This window comes from Nicotiana tabacum, chromosome 1 (genome assembly GCF_000715075.1).
Source record: "Nicotiana tabacum cultivar K326 chromosome 1, ASM71507v2, whole genome shotgun sequence".
Lineage (NCBI taxonomy): Eukaryota > Viridiplantae > Streptophyta > Magnoliopsida > Solanales > Solanaceae > Nicotiana > Nicotiana tabacum.
Genome location: NC_134080.1, coordinates 66,616,536 through 66,631,164, shown reverse-complemented (window position 1 = coordinate 66,631,164; position 14,629 = coordinate 66,616,536).

The following is a 14,629-nucleotide window of genomic DNA, read 5'->3' as shown; positions in this document are numbered from 1 at the left end:
TCCTCTAACTCAACCCAGTTATGCAGGCCATCAAAACCTAAGAGCATTACCACGAAACACCTGTAGAAACCCAGTGCATCATAAGCACCCAAGAACCGATCATATCCATTACCCTACCGATCCAACCTACTACCAAGATGTCCTAATTCTCTGAGTTCCTTCCGAATTACTTTCAAATTGATATGTTTCCTTGCTAGTACACCACTATCCTTAACTAAAACTTGCCCTATGAACTTTAGCTTAAAATCACATCGCCCTAAGGCTCGTAAACCCTCGCATTCCTCTGAAGAACCCCCAAAAGTACCACAGCCGAGATACCCGCTCTGAGAAGACTTTCTGCGAATCTAAAGTCATTACCTTCACCTTCCTGATACTGATGTGTAGAATCCATAATAATATAGAAATACCACGAGTCTTGACACCCTCCAATGCAAACCTCAGTTTCTAGCCAAATATACAACCTGAAAATCTCCAATTATTACATGTAAAAATCTTGAACCCATTAGACCCATTCTCGAGAGTCATCCACTCTGCTCAAACCTCACTTAGACTGATCAAACGAACCGGACGATCTGTGCTCCATTAGCACTCCAATACCATAGAAAGTAACCCCATTTTAATGCATCCAAATAGATTCCTGCACCATGTACATTACATCCTTAACCAATAACAACTCAAATCATTCCATAGATTCTTATACGCCCATGAAGCATAACATAACCCCTATCCAAAATTTCCTTTATTCGGGTCAACCTAGATCTCAACCTTTGTAATCCATAACAGATTCACCAGTATGCCCCAAACTGGAACTAACACAGCACATAATCGTGCAATCGATTGATCAATAGCAGAATCCCCCACTTGGCTCAAAGCCATAGATCAAAACACACCATAACTCATAATGCATATACTTTATTACTACCATAATACCATAGTGAGATTAAACTCAGTCCTTCATAAGCTCGTGCAACACAGACCCTCTAGTACTTCAAATTATTTTCAAACCTTGCGTTCACCCTTGTAACGGTCAAGACAACTTTTCTACGCGATCCAAACTCAAACTGCAGCACGTATAATTTCACTGATAAAAGAGGACTCATAACAAACATCATAGGGACCACGAAACTTCAGAATACTCCGCAGAATTTAATCCACTTGCTTAGCCTCAAATTGGCATCTCTCTATATTCCTCCATAATCATAACTATTACCTGGTCACTTACCCTTCCTAAGTCTGAACTCATATCACGACATGAAATTACTCCATTTACCAACTAGACAACATGAAAAAGATCCTTTATCATGCCCACAACTCGGGCTATACATCAACTCACGATGAAAATCAAGAACCGGACAGTTCTTACTACCCCCAAGCACACCCTTCTCACCTCATTCAAATCATACGAACACATCTCGCAGTCACATCACACCCATTACATAACTACCCAATCACCACTTCCCTTAATAGGGACACTATCGAATATATAAATCTAGAAACACGTGCTCACAAAATCAACAGCTCAAGGCTCAAGCTACCAGCAAGGTCCGGCCTCAAGTCCTCCAGACTGGCCCAACATCAACACACAGAAATCATATCTCGCCCCTTGATCAGGGAATCACAAGCCATCGATGCACATCTGATACTGAGTGCCCATGCTCGCATACGAACGCGTGGAAAGAGTTTCAAGAGTTACATTTAAAGTTGAATCAATGTCGCACGATAAGAATTCAAGAATGTGAAGTTTTCCGAAAGGTTCTGCAGCCTGCCCATAACTCGTGAGACCTATGTAACCTAGGCTCTGATATGAACTTATCACGACCCAAAAACCGACCCGATCATGATGGCACCAATCGTGAAACTAGGCCAGCCGACAAAACTCCCGAATCAGCCATTATTCAATAAATGTTATTTTTTATACCATTTATTTACCAATAATTTCATGATGTAAGTCTAAATGAACAATGTAGAATAAATACACAAGCCCGACATCGGGGTGTCACTAGTCATAAGCATCTCCCACAACTATCTACCAACATAAAGACCAACATGGCCGGTAAAATCACAAGAATACATTAAGAAAAATAAGGAGAGAGAAAATCAGGGTTGCAATCGCCAGGCAGCTACCTTGCTAACTCTGATGAACCTGCCATCGAGCTCAGAAATACCTGAATCTGCACACAAGGTGCAGGGAGTAATGTGAGTACGCCAACTCAGTAAGTAATAAAAGTAAATGAATACTAAGCAGTAAGAAACCACGTAAACCACGTCATAGCACCACAATGGTTATAGTATGTTCCCAAAACAGGATACCATTCAAGTCATTTCGTTAAATTTTTCCAACTTCAGTAAAATCCTTTAGAAAATATCTTTCTAACCTTTTCAATAGAGGTTTAATGGAATATATAGTGAAAGTGATGAAAATCATAATCGGCCCCTCGGGCAAAACATAGTTCGTATACAGCCCCTCGGCAAACAGAAATTCATAACCATTTCATAACTTAAAAATCTCGGAGGAAGTAACAAAGCCAAATCAGTGACTAAATTCTGAACGCCTCGTAAAAACATCAGTTTAAATGAAAGTTATTTAAAGCATTTGTTTAATATTTTCAATAGAGGCTCGGTCTAAAGATGAGTGAAAGCAGTAATTTAATCAACATATTCAATAGAAACTCACTTTAAGGAGAAGTGAAAAATAGTAAGTTCATAAACAGGCCCCTCAAGCAAAGCATCACTCATATACATGAATATATAGCCCTTCGAGCAAGTCTCTCAGTCACTCATGACTCAACTCTTTTCAATCAGCTCTCCCATACAGCACTCACGCTCAATAGGTACCATATAATAACCATTGCGGCGTGCAGCCCGATCCATATATCGTTGCGGCATGCAGCCCGATCCATATATATAGTCGACTGGGCTCAATGGGGGTGTGCAGACTCCGGAAGGGCTCCTTCAGCCCAAGCGCTATATCGCTGCAGCGTACAGCCCGATCCAACATATCGCATCGGCATGCAGCCCGATCCATCCACATATATATATGCAGCCCGATCCATAAATATATAATCCTCACAACCAAGACCTCGACCTCTCTCAGTCATTAACCTCACCCTCACACCCTCGGTCTTTCTCAGTTATTAACCTCACAATCAGGCCTTCGGCCTCCCTCAGCCATCAACCTCACAAGCCACTCGGACTATCAGTCCAAGCAGGGCGTCAGCTCAAGAATATCATTTATGGGATCAAAATTGAGTAAATAAGGCTGAGTTATGAAATCAGTAAAACACAGCATGACTCAGTACAATTATTAAGTTAAAACAGTAAAGAAAAGTAGTGAAAGCCCCCACAAGGGTCCAAAACAATTGGCACGAGACCCAAATATGGCATTCCGCCAAAAACATAGCAATACTTTTCGAAACACAATGATATCAAATAGTTTTCAATCAAATATGCGACTTAACAGTCGTACAGGACGGACCAAGTCACAATCCCCAACGGTGCATGGCTCCACGCTCGTCATCTAGCGTGTGCGTCACCTCAAAGTAGCACAACGATGTGAAATCTGAGGTTTCATACCCACAGGACAGCATTTACAATCATTACTTACCTCAATCCGGTCCAAACTCTAGCCCACGATGCCTCTGCCCCTTGAATTGGCCTCCAATTGCTCCAAATCTAACCAAAATCAAATTCATACCATCAAAATATGCTAAGGGAACAAAGCCCACTCGAAAATAACCAATTTACATCGAAAATCCCAAAATTGGCCAAACTCGACCCCCGGGCCCACATCTCCAAATCCAATAAAAATTACATCAATAGAATCTTTACACTCTCACGAGTCTACCCATAACAAATTCATCAAATCCAACCTCAATTACTCATTCAAATCCCCAAAGGAATTCTCAAATTTTTCCTCCATTTTTCCCCAATTTCCACTCTAATTTCTCAAATTAAATGATGAAATTCAAGACTAAATCATGGAATTAAACCAAATATGGGGGAAGAATACTTACCGCAATTGCTCCACTGAAAATCTCCTCAAAAGCTCTTCAATGGCTTTTGTGATATTGGACTTAAACCCTCGACTTTTAAAATATAAACTGACTGCCCAGGTATTTCTTCATCATGAACGTGGCTGTACCCTCGCGTCCGCGAAGCACCAAGCTTCACTGACCAAAATTCCCTTCTTCGCGAACGCGGGGGTCCACCCACGAACGCGAAGACCAAACAGTCGACCCTACCGCGAACGCTGAATGCTCCTCGCGGACGCGTAGCTTTAACTCAGGAATCTTCGCTAACGCGATGAACAAACCAGCTGCCCCTCTCAACAACCCTTCACGAACACGAGGCCCTCTCACGAACGCGAAGAACAAAGCTCTGCAACAGAACAGAAGAAAAATTCTGCAACTCTCAAAAACCAAGAATTGGTCCGTTAACCACCCGAAACTCACCCGAGGCCCTCGGGACCTCAACCAAACATGCCAGCATATCCCATAACATCATTAAAACTTGTTCCAACCTTCAGGACATTCAAAACAACATCAAAGCATCAAATCATCATCAAATTTAAGCCTATGAATTCCAAAAACTTCTAAATTCCTAACTCGATCAAAAAGTCTATCAAACATCGTCCGAATGACCTGAAATTTTTCACACGGACCTACTCCAATTTCTGGAATTCCATTTCGACCTCGATATCAAAATTTCCACTACCAACCGAAAAATGCCAAATTTTTCAATTTCGCCAATTCAAGCCTAAACCTTCCTCGGACCTCCAAAATACATTCTGATCATGCTCCTACGCCTCAAATCACCTAACGGAGCTAAGGAAATCATAAAAATTTCAATCTGAGATCATATACTAACAAGTCAAAACTTGGTCAAATTTTAAGCTTCAAACTGAGAACTGTTCTTCCAAATTCATTCGCGATAACCCTGAAAACCAAAATCTACGATTTACATAAGTCATAATACATCACACGGGGCTAGTCATGCCCGAGAACTGGCAGGGGAAGTGCAAAAGCTCAAAACGGTTGGTCGGGTCGTTACACATGCGCTAATGCTATGAGTAAAACCCCGACTTGAGGGAGTTGCAAAGCATTGCATGGAATGATCATATAGGTTTAAAAGCTTAGGACCACCCCTATACTGCTGTGTAATAATAAGTTGAATATTATAGCTGTCCAAATTATTTTTAAGACTAATTCGCTTAATTTAAGTTCGGCCAGGACTAACCATTGTGGACCTCGAGGGGTACCTAACACCTTCTCCTCAAGGTAATTTCGAGCCCTTACCCGATCTCTAGTGATATAAACTGGTTATATGAGTAAATTGCTCTAGGTGATAACGCACCTTAATTCGTTAGGTGGCGACTCTTTCAAATCCAATTCTCTACCCTCACGGAAAGGAGTTGTCCCAAAAAATGTTGAAACCCGATTTCACGAGAAAAAGGAGACGCGACAGCATAGCGACTATTCTGGAGATATCTTTAGGCTCTTACCATAACGAACTTGTCTGTGAATTAGTCTTTAAGCATGTTTTTAGTATTCCGTTAATACTTGCACACCCCTACCCATTTTACATGAATTTATTTATGATTTTATTCCCCTGCTTTATCACTTTTACTATGGAAACTGACTTGTCTCTTTGTTTTTCTTTTCTTAAATGTCTTTACAATTATTAAATACCGCATTTTTCATTATTCACCATGCAAATAACTGACAATATTTTCTTTTTACATAACTCCATGCTCAACATTTTATTCCACTCGTCGTACTAATACCATAGTGGCACTTGATGAGTGTCTGCGCTCTTCCTAAAACCACCCTTGAATTCGAAAAGGCTTATTTGCGGTAAAACTAGTCAATCAGTGGTGCAGTCAATGGTTGCGTGCCTTTCCCCCTCAAGTTGTCCGCTTGAGGGTACCAGTCTAGACTTCTATAGAAACCTTGCTCTAATAAATGTTGTATATGCATCATGGTCAAACCTAGCCGGGGTTAATATGATGTCTGCATAATAACCCTCTAAGAAAGCCTTGTCCAAAGTCCACTAGGATTTCCATAATCCCAATGGACGCAATCACGGTATGTGCATTATTTGGAGAGATAAATGCCGACATGATAATCGTTAATGTATAAATAGTCGAATTCGGAGGGGGCAAGGGTATAAATCTATTTATTTTGCAGAAAATGAGACACGAAATCCCCAGGTTCGGTATGGTTCGAAGTATACTACCGTTGTTGTTGGACTGGTGGGAAAATCTTTCGCCAAGTGATAAAGATCACGTGAAAAGGGTTCTGGGAAATTTACCTTCTTTATTGGATAACCAAACAAACAACATGATGATCGAAGATGCTACTATGTTTTCGGACAGAGAAAGAGTTGTATTCCATTTTGGTGACATAGAAATGGCTCCCTTCTTGGAGTAAATCGAAGGATTTGCTGGATTACCATAGGATAGTCCCGGTTTACTAGTACCAGAAAACCGTAATACTAAGGGGTTTCTGAAAATGATGGGCTTGAGAAAGAATGAGGACTTGGAGTGCTTGAAGAAGTCTTACATACTCTTTGACATCCTCTATGAACGATACGGACACAGCAAATCTTATTGTATCTTTCATGATAAATTCTCCATCACTTTCCCTGGGTTTGACTCATCGTAGGGTTTTTGTATTCATCGTCTGCTTTTTGGGTATGATAGTGTTCCCAAGCCAAGGGGATAGAATTCACACCAGGTTATTGTAACCAGAGCTTTAATGGAGGGAATTGAGGGACAAACCTACACTATTGTCCCCATGATTATAGCAGACATATACCGAGCTCTAGATCATTGCAAGAAAGGGTTCAAACACTTTGAGGGTTGTAACTTGCTACTACATATTTGGTTGTTAGAACATCTTTAGAGGGGTCAGTACAACCAAGAGTTTCCACGGAGACCATGGAACGATCACATCGCTTTCCACCATCCTAAAATAATGACCTTTATCCCAGACAGATTTGCATAGCCAGAGAATGCTACAGAATGGGCACAATTTTTCAATAATTTGACCGAGGACCAGGTTCACTGGATGTTCGAGTGGTTCCCTAATGATGAATTCATCATCAGATCCAGGGATGTTCCGCACTTGGTGTTGAATGCGTTAAGGGGAATACATCTCTATGTTCCTATTAGGGTCATAAGGCAAGCTGGTAGAAAACAAGTCATACCACGAGTCTCCAAAATAAGTCATTACAGAGCTGATTTTCAGGGTGACGCCATTCTATACAAATGTGAGGCCCAACACATGTGGCACTTGAAGATTGTCATGGAAAAGGACACCATCGAGCTAGATCGATATCACTCTGGTCATGTTACTTCTACCCCTCATGGTTAGAAGATAACATAGCAGAAATATTCAAGCCAAGGGTTGGTCAAGGAAACAGGGTCATAGATGAAGTCGCTGAAGCATAAGTGAAGTATGAGAGGCTACACAAGAGGGCCCTTGAATCCGAAGCCAAGCATCTGGAGCAACACAAGTTCGACATGGAATCAATCAACAAGTGGAAAGAAATGGCTACAAGGTCGGCAGAAAGGTTGGAGTACTTGGAGCAGGGTCTAATGGAACTGGAAGGGAAGAGGAGGAAAAGAGTCATAGATTGTTAGAATGTAGAAGGCAAAGAAGGAGGACATCTAGCAAGAGCATACCTGTTGTTGGACATGCACGACCTAGGGAATCTGATTGATGGAGTCAAGAGTGCCAAATATGGAGAAGGTCCCTCCGGGACCAAGTATATTAGGTTTGTATGTTGAGTCATTTTGGAATTAGAATGTAATAAGGCAGATGCCATTAGTAACTCATTTATTTATCATCGTTTTTAGGTTCGTCCTATTTATTACATTAATAAAATGAGGCATTTATCAGCATTAGATCTCTCCAAATCTATTTGTCTCTAGGCCTATACGAGGTTCCCCAAATTAGAACACGAATTTACGTTTCTGCAATATGTTCTTAAATCCTACAAATGCTTTTCAGAATCCCTACTGATTTGTCTACCTTTTGTTATTTTGATTATTCCCATCCCTTAAGGTCGGTTCACAAATACTGGCATCATCAGCATATCACACCAGATCAAGAGGTCTTCCTCCTCTTCCTCCGAGTAATCTAAAAAGCAAGGGAAAGGCTAAGATGGATGATATGAGTGGTATCCGAAAAGAAAACACTGTACATGATGAGAATGTTGAAACTTTAGATGGTCAGAATACTCTGGCCCAGAATTATTTGGTCCTACAATTGGAACATAAAATACTGGAGTTGCAAGGAGAACTTGAGCAGGTTTGCAACTTGGCAAACCTCTCCCTCACCCTAAACGTCCCAGACGGTAACCAACAAAATGCTCAAAACTCAGCACCCCCTCAAAATACACCAAACCAATGTCCACAAAATCATCCCTCACCCCATCAATATGCAACTCCTCCCCAAAATCCTAATCCTCCACCAATACCCACTCCCCCTTAGCACTAACATCTTCCTACTCAATACCCACAAATCACTTATCATACTCCACAGAATACCCCACAACCTATTCTCGATACGCAAAACTCAACCAATGATCACCCCTACACTCCAACAACCGGCACCCACCAAAAAAATCCTATATACGTGGAAGCCTTACTCCACTCTACTCAACCAACCTCATACATCGAGAAGGACCTGCTCATTAAGAATATGGCCGAAAATCTCAAGAAGCTCACGAGTCGAGTCCAGGGTGTTGAAGGAGGCAAAGAAATTGATGTTCTAAATTATGAGGATCTGTGCATTCAGCCAGACGTGGAACTGCCGGAGGGTTACAAACCTCCAAAGTTTGAAATATTTGACAGAACAGGTGACCCGAAGGTACACTTGAGAACATACTGTGATAAGCTCGTGGGAGTTGGGAAAGATGAAAGAATTCGCATGAAGCTATTCATGAGGAGTCTCATTGGAGATGCCCTATCTTGGTATATCAGTCAGATACCCAAGAAGTGGGTTAATTGGGTGAGCATGGCATCGAATTTTGTGGATCGATTCAGGTTTAACACAGAAAATGAGCCGGATGTCTTCTACATACAGAATCTAAAGAAGAAACCAACGAAGACTTTTCGCGAGTATGCTACTCGATGGAGGTCAGAAGCTGCAAAAGTTAGGCCAGCATTAGAGGAAGAGAAGACGAACAAATTCTTCGTCAGGGCTCAGGTTCCTCAATACTATGAAAGGTTAATGGTCATCGAAAATCACAAGTTCTCCGACATCATCAAACTCAGAGAAAGGATTGAATAAGGGATCAAGAGTGGGATGGTGACCAATTTAAGGCATGGCAGGCTACGAACAAAGCATTGCAGTCAGGGTGTATATCGAAGAAGAAAGAAGAAGGGGTAGTGATGGTGGCCCAAGGCCCAAAATCTCCACTCACATGTCAAACACCTCAACCTACATACCAACCCCCACCTCCTAGATATTCTCAACCCGCTACCGCATATCACACTTATAACACCCAGCCAGCCTATTACCATTCACCTCTAACCCGTCAAAACTATCAAAAACCCAGACCCAGTTTTGATTGCAAGATACTAGACAATATACCCCAATTGTTGAACCCATTGACCAACTATATGAAAGATTGAAGTCTACCAGATATGTCACCCTCATTCCTGTTGTTGCAATGGAAAACTTCTCCTAGTGGGTCAACCTAAACAAAACATGTGCATACCATTCTGGCATGAAAGGGCATACTATTGATGAATGCCACACTCTGAAAGATAAGATTCAAACCGTGATTGATACCAAAGTCATACAAGTAAAGGAAGTCTTGCCAAATGTCCGCAACAATCCCCTCCTGTATCATAGGGGTGAAGGAGTAAATATGATAGAAACTGATGAAGAATGGGATCCTGAGGGGTCAATTGGGCTTATTCGGGAAGGTGATGACCCTAAACCAGTAGTCACAATCACTCCCATTGTGGTACAGATACAGCCTTCAGTCAAAGTTGAAGTAGCTGCATCAGTCCCGTTTGAAATTGAAGTAAGAACACATGCAACTGCACCAGCTCCATTTGAAGTAGAGGTATCCACACCCTTCACTGTGACAGTAGCACACACACCTCCTTTAAAGTGTAACGCCATACCCTGGGATTACATTGCCGAAGCTAGGAGAAAGGGAAATTCAAAGATGGAAGAATTTGGTTCCGCACAGAGGATGATCAGAACTGGAAGGATCTATACACCCAAAAATTTGGGAAGAACAAGAAAGAAAGCTGCTACCAAACAACCCATCATTGAAATTGGTCCAGACGATCTTTGGAGGAAAGTACATGCAAGAGAATACTCTGTCGTTGATCATTTGAACAAGACTCCCGCCCAGATATCCATTATGTCGCAATTGCAAAATTCTTAGGCACATAGGAGTGCTCTGATAAAGGTGTTGAATGAAGCTTATGTAGTAGTAGAGAGATGGCCAATATGGTAGGGCAAGTACTGGAGAGTTACAAGATCACCTTCCACGAAGATGAACTACTACCTGAAGGATTAAGTCACAATAGGGCACTGCATATCATAGTATAGTTTGAGGACAAATTCATCACTAGAGTCTTAATAGATGAGGGTTCAAGCATCAACATTTGTCCATTGACTACTCTGAAAAGAATGGGCAAAAATTTCCATAAGATACGAGCAAGGAGTATGAACGTGAAGGCATTTAATGGATCTCAAAAGGCCATGATTGGGGAGATTAACCTTTGTCTGCAGATGGGCCCAACTTGGTTCGATGTTGAGTTCCAAGTATTAGACATATCTTCTATATACAATCTTCTATTGGGACGACCTTGTATACATGTCGTTGGGGCTGTGACTTCCATGCTACACCAGGCCGTGAAGTTCAAATGGAACCATTAGGAGGTAATCATTCACGGAGATGGAAGTAACCCCATTTACACCAGTCAAACTGTCCCGGTTATCGAGAATAGAAGAAGTCTAGGTGGAGAAACTTATCACCGCATTGAGCGTATCAACATAATTGAGAAAGATAAGTGGTGGAGTAACAAAATAGAAAGTATACTGGCATGGTCTGGGTATGAACCCGGCAAAGGGTTTGGGAAGAAACTCCAGGGCATTACCAAACTGATCCACTTGAAACTTCATGGCACAACTTTTGGGCTGGGATATCCATACACCTTGCAAGAATATAATAATTGGTCGCCACTATGGCATGGTCCTTATTACCCTTTAGAGCATCCAGTGCCACATCTGAGTCAGACTTTTCACCGGGCCGACACAATATGGGGATCTGTAGAGGAGGAAGCTTTGGTTGGGTTGAGGAACTTGTTTCTAGAAGACGAGAATATGGATTGCAATGTGATAGTTGAGGAGGAGGAGGAGGAAGAAGGCCTCACCATTCAGGTCGTGCAGAAGGGAGTTGTTCTCAAGAATTGGACTGATGCACCATCCCGGGCCCGTTGAGTTCCTGGGTAGCTTGGCAATTAGCCTCATTTGTTTTAATAACCATTCTAGGCATTTAAGATATTTTTAGTATTTTGTTTTAAAGACGCATTTTGTTTCGAAAGAATTGCTCGAGTCATCAAGCCATACCTGTCTTAGATATTTTCAAAATTTAATTAATGCATTGTTATTTAGTATTTATTATTGTCTTTCATATTTTTTCTTCTACAGCATTATTATTACTTTTCCTGATGAACCGATGGTTGTGACATGTAATGAGATAACGCAATATAAGGATAGTGACTCAGAAGAAGAGGATGAAATACCTAAGGAAGTTGTCAGAGAAGTTGAGAATTTTGAGAACAAACCTAAGTCAAACCTAGACGAAACCAAGGCAATCAATTTGGGAGATTTCAAAACCGTAAAAGAGACTCGCATAAGCATTCACCTATCACCATCAGAAAAGGAAGAATACACTTGTTTTCTGAAAGAATATGAGGATATTTTTGCATGGTGATATGATGACATAACGGGCCTGAGCACATCCATAGTAGCTCATAAGTTGCCCACCAATCCAATGTGTCCGCTGATAAAGCAGAAACTCAGAAAGTTCAAACCAGACATGAGCCTAAAAATCAAGGAAGAAGTCACTAAGTAGATCAAAGCCAAGTAGTTGAGTACCCAACCTGGTTAGCCAAAATCGTACCAGTTCCGAAGAAAGATGGGAAAGTAAGGGTGTGTGTTGACTATCGGGATTTAAACAGAGCAAGTCCCAAGGAGGATTTTCCACTGCCAAATATACATATTCTGATCAACAATTACGCCAAGCATGAACTCCAATCCTTTGTAGATTGCTTCGCGAGTTATCATCAGATTTGGATGGACGAAGAAGACGCATAGAAAATAGCCTTTATTATACCGTGGGGAGTGTACTGTTGCAAGATGATGCCATTCGGTCTAAAGAATGTTGGGGCTACCTATATGAGAGCCATGACGACCATCTTCCATGATATGATACACAAGTAAATAGAGGTGTATGTTGACAACGTTATCATCAAATCCAAGAGGGCCACATATCACACAGCAGACTTGAGGAAGTTCTTTGACAGGCTAAGGAGGTACAATTTAAAATTGAACCCCGCAAAATGTGCATTCAGGGTTCCCGCAGGAAAATTGTTGGGATTCATTGTCAACACCAAGGAATCGAGTTGGACCCATCCAAAGTTAAGGCTACCCTAGAGTGACCACGACTAAAGAGCAAAAATAACGTGATGAGCTTCCTGGGACGCCTCAACTATATCAGCCGCTTCATAGCGCAATCCACAGTAATATGCGAACCCATCTTCAAAATGTTGAGGAAGGATGCTAAAACTAGTTAGACTGAAGATTGTCAAAGGGCTTTTGACAAAATTAAGGAATACCTGTCCATGCCACCAGTCCTAGTCCCGCCAGAACCTAGGAGACTCTTTGCTACTCTATCTATCTGTATTAGATGGGGCTTTTGGCTGTGTTTTGGGATAACATGGCGAGACAGGAAGAAAGAAGCAAGCCATATATTACTTGAGTAAGAAGTTCACACCTTACAAAGCACGGTATTCTCTGCTAGAACGCATTTGTTGTGCTTTGACATGGATAGCTTAGAAATTGAGGCATTACATCTGCGCCTATACCACATACCTCATATCTAGAATGGACCCTCTAAAGTACATCTTTCAGAAGCCCATGCCTACCAGGAAGTTAGCTAAATGGCAAATACTGTTAAGTGAGTTCGATATCATTTATATAACTTAGAAGGCAGTCAAAGGACAAGCATTGGCATACCAACTTACTGAAAATCCTGTGTAAGGAGAATACAAACCAGTAAAAACGTATTTTCCTGATGAAGAAGTATCATTCATAGGAGAGGATATTGCTAAAGCCTATGACGGTTGGAGAATGTTCTTCGACGGAGTTGCCAATTTCAAAGGAGTGGGTATTGGAGCGATTTTGGTATCTAAGACAGGTCAACATTATCCGGTATCCACAAAGCTTGGGTTTTCGTGCACCAGCAGTATGGCAGAATATGAGGTTTGTATCATGAGGATCAATTTGGCCATCGATATGAATATACAAGAGTTATTAGTAATTGGTGATTCGGATCTTCTAGTACATCAAGTTCAAGGAGAATGGGATACGAAAAACACCAAGATACTACCATACTTGTATCATGTGCAAGAATTGATGAAGAGGTTTACAAAGATAGAATTTAAACATGTGCCCAGAATTCAAAATGAATTTGCGGACGCACTGGCCACTTTGTCATCAATGATACAACATCTAGACAAGAATTTCATCGATCCTATCCCGGTGAGAATCCATAATCAACCAGCTTAATGTGCTTATGTTGAAGAATAAATAGATGGAAAACCTTGGTTCCACGACATCAAAGAATATTTGGCAAAGGGAGACTACCCAGAACAGGCGAACCATACTCAGAAACGCACATTGCGGAGGTTGTCCAATCACTTCTTCGTAAGCGAAGGAACCCTGTATAGAAGAACTCCTTATATGGGATCATTGAGGTGTGTTGACGCAAAAGAGGCTTCCAAATTGCTCGAGGAGATACATGCCGGAACTTGCGGACCACATATGAACTATTTTGTTCTAGCCAAAAAGATACTCAGAGCGTGATATTTTTGGATGACCATGGAAACAGATTGCATATGGTACGTCCAAAAATGCCACCAATGACAGATACATGCAGACATGATAAGGGTACCACCAAATGAACTCAATACAACAAGTGCACCTTGGCCTTTTGATGCCTGGGGAATGGATGTCATCGGTCCGATCGAGCTTTCCGCTTCTAATGGGCACTGGTTCATTTTGGTGGCCATCGATTACTTCACAAAATGGGTGGCGGCTGCATCTTATAAAGCTGTAACCAAGAAAGTCATCGCAAATTTTGTTAGGGATCGTATTGTTTGTCGACTCAGGGTTCTTGAGTCCATCATCACTGATAATACCGACAATCTCAATAGTGATCTAATGAAATCCATGTGTGAAACCTTCAAAATCAAGCACAAAAACTCTACAGCATACAGGCCTCAAATGAACGGAGCTGTGGAAGCTGCCAACAAGAACATCAAGAAGATACTAAGGAAGATGGTAGAAAATCACAAACAATGGCATGAGAAGTT